The following is a 13,015-nucleotide window of genomic DNA, read 5'->3' on the forward strand; positions in this document are numbered from 1 at the left end:
TAAGGAACCAGTCACATTAGCTAACAACATGCCTCCACTTAATTTAGCTTTTTCTTGAGAATCATATCATTGCCAGCTCCTTTCTGGTGCAAATTTCCCTACCAATTATCTTATATGTGGATTATATTCTAAAACCTCCATCATTGAAGGTCTAGTATTTCTGTTTTTTAACCAGTACACATGTTCACACCCAAATTTGAACATGCATATTTGCAAGCAGCAATACAAAATATTCATGAAGAATGCATAATCTCTGAAAATTATGAACACATCCCTGCTACCAATACATTTCTAAATACAAAACTGACTACCATATTGTTACTTCTGTGTAGCGAGAGAAGTTCATTTTCAAAACAGATAAAATTCAGTCTGTAGGTGTGAATGGTATGAATGACAGTCTTTTTTTTTTTTTTTTTTAATTTCTTAGTGGGTTGGGATCCTTAAGCATGCAAAACCTCAGAGAGGTTGGGTCCACAAAGGAACCAGGGTTGTCTTATGGCATTCAGTTAAGCTAAAGCTGGGAATGCCTCTGGGTCATCTGCATCAGGAGCAGAAGCACTTGACTTCTGAGTCCTGCTGCCATGGTTTGGATGTCCACCATGCCCACAGCCTCCTTGACCTCCCCTGCCACCATGTCCTGGGCCGCCAAGGTCCCAAAATTGATCTCCAGCTGAGACTTTATATTATTTGCAGCCTTCCAGAAATGATGGTCCATAACCGAATCTTCAGCATGAACCTCTTCATTCTTATGAAGAACAAACCCTTCTTCCACTGTCCATCAGCACCTTCATTTGGTTTTCAGATATTAAATTCTACTTTTGCCCGATCCTTATTTTGAATAGCCTTCCACTCTTCCAAAGTCACTTCTTTTGGACCCTCTTCCTTTACTTCTTGAATTTCATTCTCCTTATTTTCAGTGTCTGCAACTGGATGTTCTTCACCTTCAGGTGTTTCCTCAGTCACAGTGGTTGCTCCAAGTCAGTTAATTCATCTTTGACAGTTCACCAGTTGTGAGATTGTTACCACCACGTTTATCCTTTTGTTTCAGGCCATTGTCATGTGAAAAAGATCCATCACTTCCACTATGCCCATTAAATCCACATTCACCACGAGAATCAAATTCATCTCCTCGGCCCATTCCACATCCGATGCCTCCTCGACCTCTTCCAAGACCACCACGACCTTGAATAGATAGATCAATAATCGGTCTACGTATCAAGTGAACATTCTCCTCCTTCACCCTTTTCTTCATGTAGCTTTTCAGTCATTCACGAGGGGGTCGCCATTCTGGTCTCCTACCAATTATTTTTCCTTCACCCTGAAGTTGTTGATCAGGTCTTCTTCCAACACGTCTTATTCCTTCTTTCTTAAGCGTCTCCTCTTCCTTGTCAGCCAGCGGGTTCTTGTGATCTTTCTGGGACTCTTCATGCAGCCATTTGCTGCTGCATTGGAGTTGTTCTGGGCTGCAATCTGAGCTGCGCTCTTGGCCACAGATCCCCCAACACTGCCACCGCTGGCTTCTTTTTCTTGTTCTCTGCTGCCTTCAACACCTCAAAGGGGTCTGATTCGTCATCAATAACTGGTGGAATCGGTTGGTGACCTTGCAGCTGAAGCCTTCCTGTAAATGCCCAGCATGATGGTGGCTCGGCCACGCGTTCCTCCAGGGATTGCAGCAGGCCTCGCCGAGCCAAGAGCGCCTGCTTCAGCTCTTCCTCCAAGATTGAAGGTCTAGTATTTCTATGACTTCATTGAACAGGTTGCTGGTGGGAAGTCATCATCTCCTCCACCGAGTAGTTTCTACAAAAGCCAAAGGCAATTCTCCTAAGGGGATCAACATGCCCTTTCCCCTTTACAATGGCACTCCCAGAGCAGAAAGAATCTGTGACTTCGAGTAAAAGTCTTCTTTGGCCCAATCTGGTAGTTCTCTATCCTGTTCATAGAGCCTTGGATATTACTCGTTTCCTCTACTTTCTTGCTTTTTGGAAGCCTCCAAATAGAACTCCCAGAATTCTTGACTGCAGATTCCATGGGGTGCAGACCAATGTCCCCAAGGCTCTTATATTCCATAATACACATTTCTGTTCATTAGCCTTTCACATTAATATTCCCAAAGTCTCCCTTCTCCTTATTACTCAGCTTCTGAGTCTATCGGCTATCTCTGTTAACATTCTCTTTCTATAGCTTAGGTTTCCTTAGCCTCTCTTGAGAACATGCATGTCCCTGCTAAGCATTCTAAGGGAATTCGGGGGACACATTTCACAATCATTCTCATGGGAGTCAGCAGATGAAACAATTCTTCCTGGTATCACCCTTTACTACCTCCCCATACAGGTACTCCTCCTCTGGATACTAAAAATGCACAAACCTACTACTCTCCTTTAGATTAAAGTGATTATTCTAAGCTACAGAGGTGTCTTGAAGGGTACTACAGTAGAGTTTCTTACTGTCTCTCAACACCGTCCAAACCCAGGGGTCTTGGGCATGGTAATAAGGCCTTGTGGCCAACTGTTAACTGTTCTCAATGAAACACCTTTCTTAGACTTTATTGCCAGGGAATATGTCCATATTACCAACTCTGACCAGTATGATATGAGAAGTTATATGTGTCTCTTCCAAGTCTTATTTTTAAAACAATTGGACATGCACTCCCATGATACCCTTCCTTCTTCCCATTGACTGCCTGGAAGATGGAGAGAAATGGAAGTGCTCTCTTGGATCCAGAGGTGAAAACCTGAAGGTGAGTTTTGACAGAGTCACCTCATGATTCTGGATTATTACAAAGAAATTATGAGAGACACTATTATAAAAGAAAACTCTTTCTGGTTTAAATCACTGTATTTTGAGCTCTGTTTGTGACAGCAATTTTAGTGTGTATGTAGCAAATTCGCCCCTTTTAAATTCCATATAAATTTCCCAAATCTCATAGGTAGTAGAGTTTTCCAAGAAAAATAAATAAGCCCAACTCTAATAATAATGCTTGATTACACGATTCTATCATAAAGGATCTAGAAGGGGACAGATAATAGTTCTACAACCCTCTGTAGTCAACAAAGAAACTTGCAACACTGCTTATAACTGTTTTGATATTTATTTTTCATTTCAAGCTCCATAAATTTTCAAGAACCTTAAATTCTTCCTTTACATCTAGTGTAATTCAGTATCATATAGTGCAAAGCTATATAGGACTTTTCTTTACTAAATGTGATTATCTGGAAAAAAAAAAAAAACTACTATGTCTCCCTTCAAAAGAAATGTAAGCATAACCACCAATCATAAATTTGCCAAACAAAACCTGAGAAATTTACTGAGCAGTTATGAAAATTGCCCCCTTATAGCTTTTATAATTTTTTAAATGTGTTTTTATTGTTTTTTTTTTTTTTTTTAGAGAGAGAGAGAGAGAGAAACACTGACCAGCTGCCTCCTGCACACCCCTTACTGGGATCAAGCCCACAACCCGGTCATGTGCCCTGACCAGGAGTTGAACCAGGACCTCTCAGTTCATGAGACGATGCTCAGTCCACAGAACCACATTGGCTGGGCACCCCCTTATAGCTTTTAAATTTTTCCTTTACATTTCAGGCTGAGTATTATGATTGACCTCCCCCCACCACTCAAGGAGAGACCCGCTGCAGTGTTGTTCTGTACATTGGTGATAAAGGATCCATGACAGCTCTTGGGTAGGTACTTCTGGAAGTGGAAGAAAATATCAGGGGACTTGATTAGCAGTTTTGATCCAGGGAATGTGATGAAAATGCTTCAGGTACTTGGAGATACTTTTCTGGGATATAGGATCCTAAGAGCCAGTTTGAGGATCATTTCTCTAGGGTGCACAGGCTCATCCCATCATCATCATCATCATCATCATCATCATCATCATCAAACAGCACTATCAACAACTGTGTGAATTTTAATCTCCCTGTATTAGGAATTGTGACTGGAGATAGAAACAGAGAAATCCTTTACCCAGTAACTTTCAAAGAAGAGGAAATGATATGTAAATTTGTTCTACATTTCTCAACATCTGCTTCAGAGATTTAAGATGCCTTCTAGGAACATGCTAACATCCTTTTATCTCTCTTATCAACTTACTTATTATCTCATAACAACAACCTGGAATTTTTTTTATGTCATTCTACATATCATTCTAAAGAAGCCACCCCTCCCTTTTCACATTCTCTCCTCCCATTGCCTCCAACACCATCTGTATTGTACAAGCACTGTCCTATAGATTGATCTGAAACACAGCATTCTGTTTCTATGCTGTCCAGTCTATACTGATACACATCAGTTCCAATGTTTCACAGTCTGTCACACATGTGCATTTTTACTAAACACTCACAGTGAATGGAAATATAAATGGGACTACCTTTTTTTTAGCATTGAGTACAAAGTAACAATCATTGTTCTCTAGTTCCTTGTGTTATGGCTGACATAAGACATAGATAAATTAGTACTCTACAGAGTGACAAGACACACTGAGACCATTTTGAAGAGCATATGATAAGTCAGTTCACTGTACCTCTTGCATTGCTATTAAACACTAAATCTTTGAAAGCAGGTTTTTTGATTGCTTTGATATATACTCCTTTCGACTTAATTGCCCTAACCCAATCATCCTAATAAAATGTTCCAAATGGACAGGAGAGCTTTGTGAAACCAGTACCTTTATTAACACCAAAATGATTACTGTACCTAGTTTCACTGCTCATTAGCCCTTAAAGGCAAGTGATAAATAATGTCATAAAATAGGTGAGAGCCTATGTACTGACACCAGCACTCACACATTTACAGGATTTTTGTGTTGTTCATCTGAGAAGCGTTTGCTGGGCATCCCCTCCCCCTGTACCAAACAGTACACTAGGCTATGACAATGAAGTACCATGCTCATTTAGCAATCCCAAAGCAAAGTCTTCAGCCCTATGCATGCTCTTTTGTTCAGCTCCTTTTCAGTGCAGCGATATCTGAACAATTCACTAGGTGATACCTGAAGGGAAAATAGAGAAAAACAAAATTCTTGGTTTGAATTGTTCTCATAGTTGGGCTTATATAATATAAAAATTAATGATCCTAAGGAATGTGTATTTTGACATATTATGATGTTGAAATGCTCAATTCAACACTGAGACACATAGGACTAGAATACAGTGTTTCCGGTAGAAAAATGAAAGAGACAGACAATGTTTTGCTTCTCTTAAATAAACCAGTCACATTGCTCAGTATGAAAGGCTGTGTGTGTTAGTGTGAGATAATCCTGCCCTCTCCCTTCCTCTCTCCTATTTCTCCAGGGAAATGAGTCACACCTGGTCGCTGCCCTTGATATGATGTTTGATATTCTGAATTCCCATCAGCCCTGCACAGCTAGGATGATGTCAGCACAGTTGACATTGTTAGATCCCTGCTCTGCTTACATCAACTCCCTGTCGCTCCAGCGTCAGATGAGTGTGGCAAAGGGGAGAAGGCATCATCTTCTTAGCAACAAAGCCCATGTATCTAGGATCCAGAAATGACATCTGGCACTTTGCTTTGGGGATTTCCAGAGCTTCCCAGAATTTCAGCCAGATTGGAATACTGTTGCTGTGAGTTTAAACATCATTACTTATTCTCTTCCCATCAGGATGTATATGCTTTTATAACATTTCAGATCAAAATGTTGATCACCAAAGTACCTTTTTACCAAAGTCCTCATCCCATAGTTCCTCAATTCCTCTGGGATATACTTTATTGACATTTTAGAAATAGTCTTACTTCTGGTTAAAGACGTAAAAACTGCCCTGGTCAGTTTGGCTCAGTGGTTGGAGCATCGGCCTGTGGATCAAAGAATCGGGGGTTCAATTCCGGTCAAGGGCACATGCCTCAGTTGCGGTTAGTTTCCAGCACTGGTTGGGTTGTGCGGGAGGCAACCAGTTGATGTGTCTCATCAATATTCTCTCCCCCCCTCCCACTATATCTGAAGATAAATGGAAAAATATCCTCAGGTGAGGATTAAAAATAAAAGATGTAAAAACGAAAATGAGACCCTCCTATCACCCTCTACCTCAAATCAAAGATATGTATAATGTAAACAATGAAGTGGAAAATAAAAATGAGGGTGCTAATTATAATAGTCTCTTAAAATGATTCCAGAGAAAGTGTGCCAGTATTTCTGTGTCTCATTTACTAGCTTATACCCATTTAGTCTAAAAAATACAATGACACAATGAACTCAGACAACTGCAGTCTATATAGACATTCAGTCATATATGATTTTCTAGGTGGTGGGGGAAGGGAGAACTTTGAGAAAGAGGCCTAAGAAGATATTTTAGAAAGTACTGTGCTAGTAGAAGAACTGTGGTAGAGCAATGCCACCATTCTATAGTCAGAATTCCCAACAATGAATAGTTAATGTCTACATTGCGAGAGCAACAACTCCAAGTTATTGTGGGTATCTTGGCCACTTCACATAAACGGTCCCAGTTATTTTGTAGTTCTCTTTCTGTTCACTTATTTATCCAACAAACATTTTGGGGGAAGACCCCTGTCTCCATGACACTTAGAGTCAAATTAGGGGAGGTAGGTAAATAATTAGACAACCACAGTAGTACTGTGTGATCAGTGTTGTCATAAGAAATGAATCTGGGATGCTGAAAGCAAGGAGAACCAGAGCCCAACTCATCCTGGAGCTGAGGTATAGGAAGAAATCCTCAGGGACGGCTGCCTTGAGTTTTTTTCCTTTTTGCTGTTGTAATGCAAATGATTTTCTTGGTCATGACACTTTATCCATCAAACATTACTTCTCAAATTTGTAACAAGCAGCTCTATTCAGTCCAGATAGTTCATTTACCTCCTGACATGTCCAGGTTCTCTTGAGCATCCACATTCCACAAACTAAGAAGCAGTCATTACATTTAGCCTCCCATGCAGGGAAAATGAGAGGAGTTCAGAGAGATCTCTCTTTAAATCTCAAGATCTGACTGAGCTGAAACTGATGGTTGGGGACATATATAGCCCTTGTAGTTTCTCCTCCACGCCACCCCTGCCCTCAGCAGATTACTTCACAAACTGTACCATAACTGCTTATTTACGTAACCCTTGCCTTCAAGAGACGGAGCTCTTTGAAAGTATGTTTCTGTCTTCCTTACCCCACAGCATCACTGTTCTTACCTAGGTTCTGGAGCACAGCAGGTGCTCAACAATACTTTTGTTGAGGGAATCGTTTACGCTTTTGCCTTCTTTCTTGATTTTAATCCTGGCTTTAACCCTATAGTTTGCTGGTTTAGAGCAGTGTTTCCTAACTTTTGTCTTATACTAGCCCACATAGAAAATTACATTTGTGCCAGGCCAGTGTGGCTCAGTGGTTGAGCATCAACCCATGCACCAAGAGGTCGCCAGTTCGATTCCCAGCCAGAGCACATGCCCAGGTTGTGGGCCCAGTCCCCAGTGGGAGGCATGCAGGAGGTGGCCAATCAATGTTCTCTCTCATCAATGTCTCCCTCCCTCTCTCTCTCTTTCTCTCTCTCTCCCCCCCTCTCTCTCACACACTCCTTTCCTCTCTCTAAAATCAATAAGGAAAAAAAAAATTTTTAATGATATTTGCACCCTGGCCAGTTTGGCTCAGCGGTAGAGTATTGGCCTGTGGACCAAAGAGTCACGGGTTCAATTCCGGCCAAGGACACGTACCTCGGTTGCAGTTTGTCCCTGGTCCTGGTTGGCGTCATATGGGAGGCAGCCAGTTGATGTGTCCCTGTCACGCTGGTGTTTCTCTCTCCCTTTCTCTTCCTCTCTCTCCCTCCCACTCTATCTGAAGATAAATAGAAAAATATCCTCAGGTAAGGATGAAAAAAAATTATATTAGTAAGGTACACTGACATAAATGGCAGAGGCTGCTCTAGGCTTGAGGCTCTTAGCCCCAGCCCTGACTGATGCCCTGAGACCTTACTCTCCACAGTCAATGTGCCCCTTCCCCAGAGCTTTAGGGAGCAACATCAAAGCATATCTGAAATGTATTTAAGCCTCATATCTGAAAAGCTCTTTTGGTTTATAGTATTTAAAAGGGAGAGCAAAACAGGTTAACTTTCTTCCATTTGGCTTTTTATACCCCAGCTTTAATTCTCAAAGTTTTGTAGTGTTTTTCCTGTTAATTTTCAGTTTTAAAAATATCTTTTTTGCCCTGGTCAGTTTTGTTCAGTGCTAAGAGCATCAGCCTGTGGACCAAAGGGTCTTGGGTTCGATTCTGGTCTAGGGAATGTACCTGGGTTGCAGTTTCAATATCCCCAACCCCATTCAGGGTCCTGCAAAAGGCAACCAACAAGGTGTCTCTCTCATATCGATGTTTCTCTCTCTCTCTCTCTGTCTCTCTCTCTCTCTCTCTCTCTCTCTCTCTCCCTCCCTCCTTCCCTCCCTCCCTCCCTCCCTTTCTTCCTTCCACTGTCTCAAAAAATCAATGGAAAAAATATCCTCAGGTGAGAATTAACAAATATATATATATATATTTTTAGGAAATCTTGTGTATTGCTGGTAGAATGTATAATGATGCAAACACTATGGGGAAGAGTATGGCAACTTCTCACTAAATTAAACGCAGAACAACCAAGCGATCCAGCAATTCCACTTCTGGGTATGTACACCAAACATAATTGAACAGATATTTGTACACCCATGTTCATAGCAGCATTATTCACAATAGGCCAAATATGGAAGCAAGCTAAATGTCTATTGATGAATAAATGGTTAAACAAAATGTGGTCTATACATACAATGGAATATCATTCAACTTTAAAAAGGAAATTCTGAAAAATTCTACAACACAGATGAACCATAAGGACATAAGTGAAATAGGCTAGACACAAATGGACATTTATACAAGATACTTAGCGCAGTCAAATTCATAGAAAAAAATTTAAAATGAAAGGAAAATAGTGGTTTCCAGGGGCTCAGGGGTGGGAGTAATAGGGAGTTATTGTACAACAGGTATAGAGTTTCAGTTTGAAAAGATGTAAAATTTCTAGATACGGATGGTGGTGAGGCTTGTAGCACAATATGAACGTACTTAATGTCACAGAACTGCAAACTTACAATGACAAGTTCTATGTTATATATGTTACCACAATAAGAAAAAGTATATATTTTTAAATGGCATTATTCAAAACACTTAAAGTAATAAAATAATAATTATTCTTACTATAACTATTTGTGGAATGATCAATGGAATGCTTAGGTGCACTGTTGACTTGTCCAGACATCAGGGAAGGCACTTTGTTTCTCATCTTGCAAAGTAGAGATTGTCGATAAATATTCATCATTTCCACCCCCAACCCAGCCCACCACTACCAGCACCAGCCTCTGTTGTCCAGATGGGTCCCGAACGTTCCACACATTATGAAATTCTCAAGTCATTTCAGAATGGATCTCAACTTGACTTCTTTGTCATAAGCACAGAGCCATACACGCTTCCATTCCCACTCTTGCCTTAAATTTTTAATAAAATGTGATTGATTAACATTTAAATGCAAACACAAAAGCCTGGATCGACCTGCACTTACACTGATCAATGCTTCCAAGAAATGCAAAGCTCTAGTCTCTTGAAAATGGAACACAGTTTGGGACTGACAGGTTTTCATAATGTGTCTAGCATTAGATTAACACTTTTCTCATGACGTGTTTATACAGTACAGGACAGAATTTAACATGACTCGAATAGCCTATTCTTTGCTCATTTCACTCATTGCCTTTCCAAGGAAAAACTAAGACATGTTTTTGTTTTTAGTTTTTTTAATCTTCTACGCCTTTTTTCTCCCCTTCATCTTAGACTCTTAAAGTCTCATTTCTCATTCTTGGATCAGAATCAAATTGAGGACAGGTTAAAAAAATAAACTTGTTTGGCCTGGGCAGTGTTGCCCAGTGGATTGACAGTTGCCCTGTGGACTGAGAGGTCCAGGTTCGATTCTCAGTCAGGGCACATGCCCAGGTTTCGGGCTTGATCCCCAGTAGGGGCTGTGCAGGAGGCAGCTGATTGATATTTCTCTCTCACATCAATGTTTCTATCTCTCTCTCTCCTCTCTTCCTCTCTAAATAAATAAATACATACATACATACATACATACATACATAAATAAAAGTTTAAAAATAAATAGACTTGTTGAGAGTGAGAAAAGGGCCCAACACAGGATCTAATTGTATAGTCACCGAGAATTCTGTGCTCACCCCAGGAAAAAAGGTCAGGAGCATGCCAAGAAACTAAACTTAGCATTTTTTTTTCTTTATGGATTTTAGAGAGAAAGGAGGGGAGAGAGAGAGAGAGATAGAAATATCAATGAGAGAGAACATTGATTGGCCACCTCCTGCATGCCCCACACTGGGAATTTGGCTCACAACCTGGGCATGTGCCCTGACCAGGAATTGAACCAGTGACCTCTTGGTGCAGGGGTTGACACTGAATCACTGAGCCACACCAGCTGGGCTAAGCTTAGCATTTTAATCTCTTGAGGATACAATACATTATTGAGACAAAGCAATTTGGAGTATATACTTCAAATATGTATATGCTTGACCATTGTAGTTTCAACTCCTTTCAAATTGCCTGACCTAGAGAAGGCCTTCAATTCTACTCCACAGAACCCCTTTCTCCTAAATCAGTAAGTGATGCCAGTCTCTGTAAAGTTGCTTAGTATAGGGTACTGTAGCTAAGTAAAAAGTTGACTATGATACTTTCTATTTCACTGAGACATGGCCTTGAAGGGCTAAGAAATGTTCACTGGAAGAATTTATATTCATATTGAAAAATCACTGTAATAATAAGTAGGAGAGGATAAGGAGGAGTTTGACTTTCTCCTTGAAACAGGGATCTATTTAAAGGTTTTAAGCAGGAAAGGAATATGATTAGATTTTCATTTGGAAAGATCTGCAGTTTGGAGATGAGATTGCATTGAAGGCCAAAAAAGAATATATAGTAGGATGAACAGTTCTTTTAACCTAAGTGCTTCTTGGGTAAATTTTTAGAAGATAAAATTTTGGCCATGGAGAAACTGTGAAGGTTCACTGGGTCCCATAACTAATTGTGGTCTACCTCTGACCATACACAACTTCAAACCAGAAATGACCTCAATTAGACTTGGCCTGTTCTTGCTCCTTCTGCACACAAAGCATTGAGCCAGCTCCTAGGGGGGGGGGGGCTCTTTGTTTTCTAGCTCCTCCTAGGAACCCCTTCCTATTTGCTCCATAGGTGCCTCAAATTCAACATGCCCCAAACCAATGGTCGTTTTCTGTCCCTCTCCCTCCTTGACCACAGCTATGCAATCTATATCCGTTATTTCGATCAATAGCATTGTCTTCTTCACCAGACATGTAAAACTGGGAATCTTTGCTCTCCTAGATTTCTCCTTTTTCTTTACCATATACATTTGTGTACTACTACATTCTATCGCCTAAATACCTCTTAAATCTTTTTCTCTTCTCTGACCTCATTGACTGGATTTACTTCAACCATGATAACAGCTACTACTAGGTCTCATTGTGTCCAGTGTCTCTACTAGGAATCCCCCTATCCACAAGTATTGCTGCATTAAACTTTCTTATATGCAAATCTGGTCATGTTGCTCCCCAGTTTAAAATCCTGCAATGACTGAACTAAATTAAAACTCAAATGTTTTCATTTCTGTATGTGGCTCGACTCCCTAGCCAAGCTGTCTGCTTAGCATCATCTCTTGTTAACCCCAATTTCAGCATGCCAGCCCTAGTCCCTGTCTCTGATTGAGAAACCCATACTCAAAATGTCAAACTCAGCATTCAGTGTCAATTCCCTGTGCCCTCAGGGAAATTAGCCACTCTTTTGCTCTGTGCTCCAATAGCACTTGGTATATGTTTGGCTCTAACATTTTTGGCTCTAACATTATTGCTTTACATTGTAACTATTTACTTGCATGTTTTTCTCCTGTCCTCTAAATTCTACGTCTTAACTCTAGTTCCACTGGCTCCAGAATCAGTTTGGATGGCCCCATGCTCCTTCAAATAGCATGCATAACTGTGTGTGCAAGTGTGGGTATGCACTTGCAGGTGATTTTTATCTGCTCTCTGAGATGTCTATGACCCCCCAAAAGTTAAATTATCGCTACTTCCCTAAACCATGAAGTTTTTAAGGGCACAGAACATATTATGTGCTTTTTTTGTATCACCAGTTTATTGAAGAGTCTGATCTCAGTGGGGCATAAACATGAAACAGTTTTATTTTTCTCTAATCCTTCCTTTGAACTATGTTCTGTCAAATCTTCTTTTCCTGCTCTTTCATGACATCTCAGACAGATCTCATAGCTTTCCGGTCTCTTTCAGTTATTAAAAAGACCAGTTCATTTGTTTGGCTCCTGATTCAAACAAATCAACTCTAAAAACACGTCTTTGAAGCAAATCAGGAAATTTAAATATGGACTGCTATTAAAGATCATAAAATTGTTGCTAATATTATTTGGTATAATAAAACTGTGGTTATATCTTTTTAAATATTTTTTTATTTTTTTAAATATTTTTTATTGATTTTTTAGAGATGGAAACATCATGTGAAAGAGAAACATCAATTGGCTGCCTCTTGCACGACCCCTACTGGGGATGGAGCCCGCCATCCGGGAATGTGCCTGGACTGGGAATTGAACCAGGACCTCTCAATCCATGAGAGGATGCTCAAGCCATTGAACCACACTGACTGGGCTTTTTTTTTATTTTAGAGAGAGAGAGAGAGAGAAACATCGATTGGTTGCTTCCTGCATGCCCCCTACTGGGAATCAAGCCTGCAACCTACCTGAAACACAAGTATGTGCCCTGACCATGAATTCATCAGCAACCTCTTGGTGCACAGATGACTCTCAACCACCTGAGCCATACAGGCAAGGGTGGTTATATCTTTTTTAAATGTTTAAGTTTTAGAGCTATATACACAGAAGTGTTTTCAAACTAAAACTACATGTTATATTGGATTTGATTTATAATAGTCCAGACAAATTGTTAATAAGGATTAAAGTTGGAGAATGGGTACACGAATATTCTTAGTATT

At 40.2% G+C, this 13,015-nt stretch overlaps 1 pseudogene; it reads right to left on the bottom strand.

Annotated features, from left to right (window-relative positions):
- Positions 1–506: 506 nt before the first annotated feature.
- Positions 507–5,486, bottom strand: LOC118616966 (annotated as a pseudogene).
- Between the last annotated feature and the right edge of the window lie 7,529 nt (positions 5,487–13,015).

This window comes from Molossus molossus, unplaced genomic scaffold (genome assembly GCF_014108415.1).
Source record: "Molossus molossus isolate mMolMol1 unplaced genomic scaffold, mMolMol1.p scaffold_m16_p_5, whole genome shotgun sequence".
In the NCBI taxonomy this organism is placed as follows: Eukaryota; Metazoa; Chordata; class Mammalia; order Chiroptera; family Molossidae; genus Molossus; species Molossus molossus.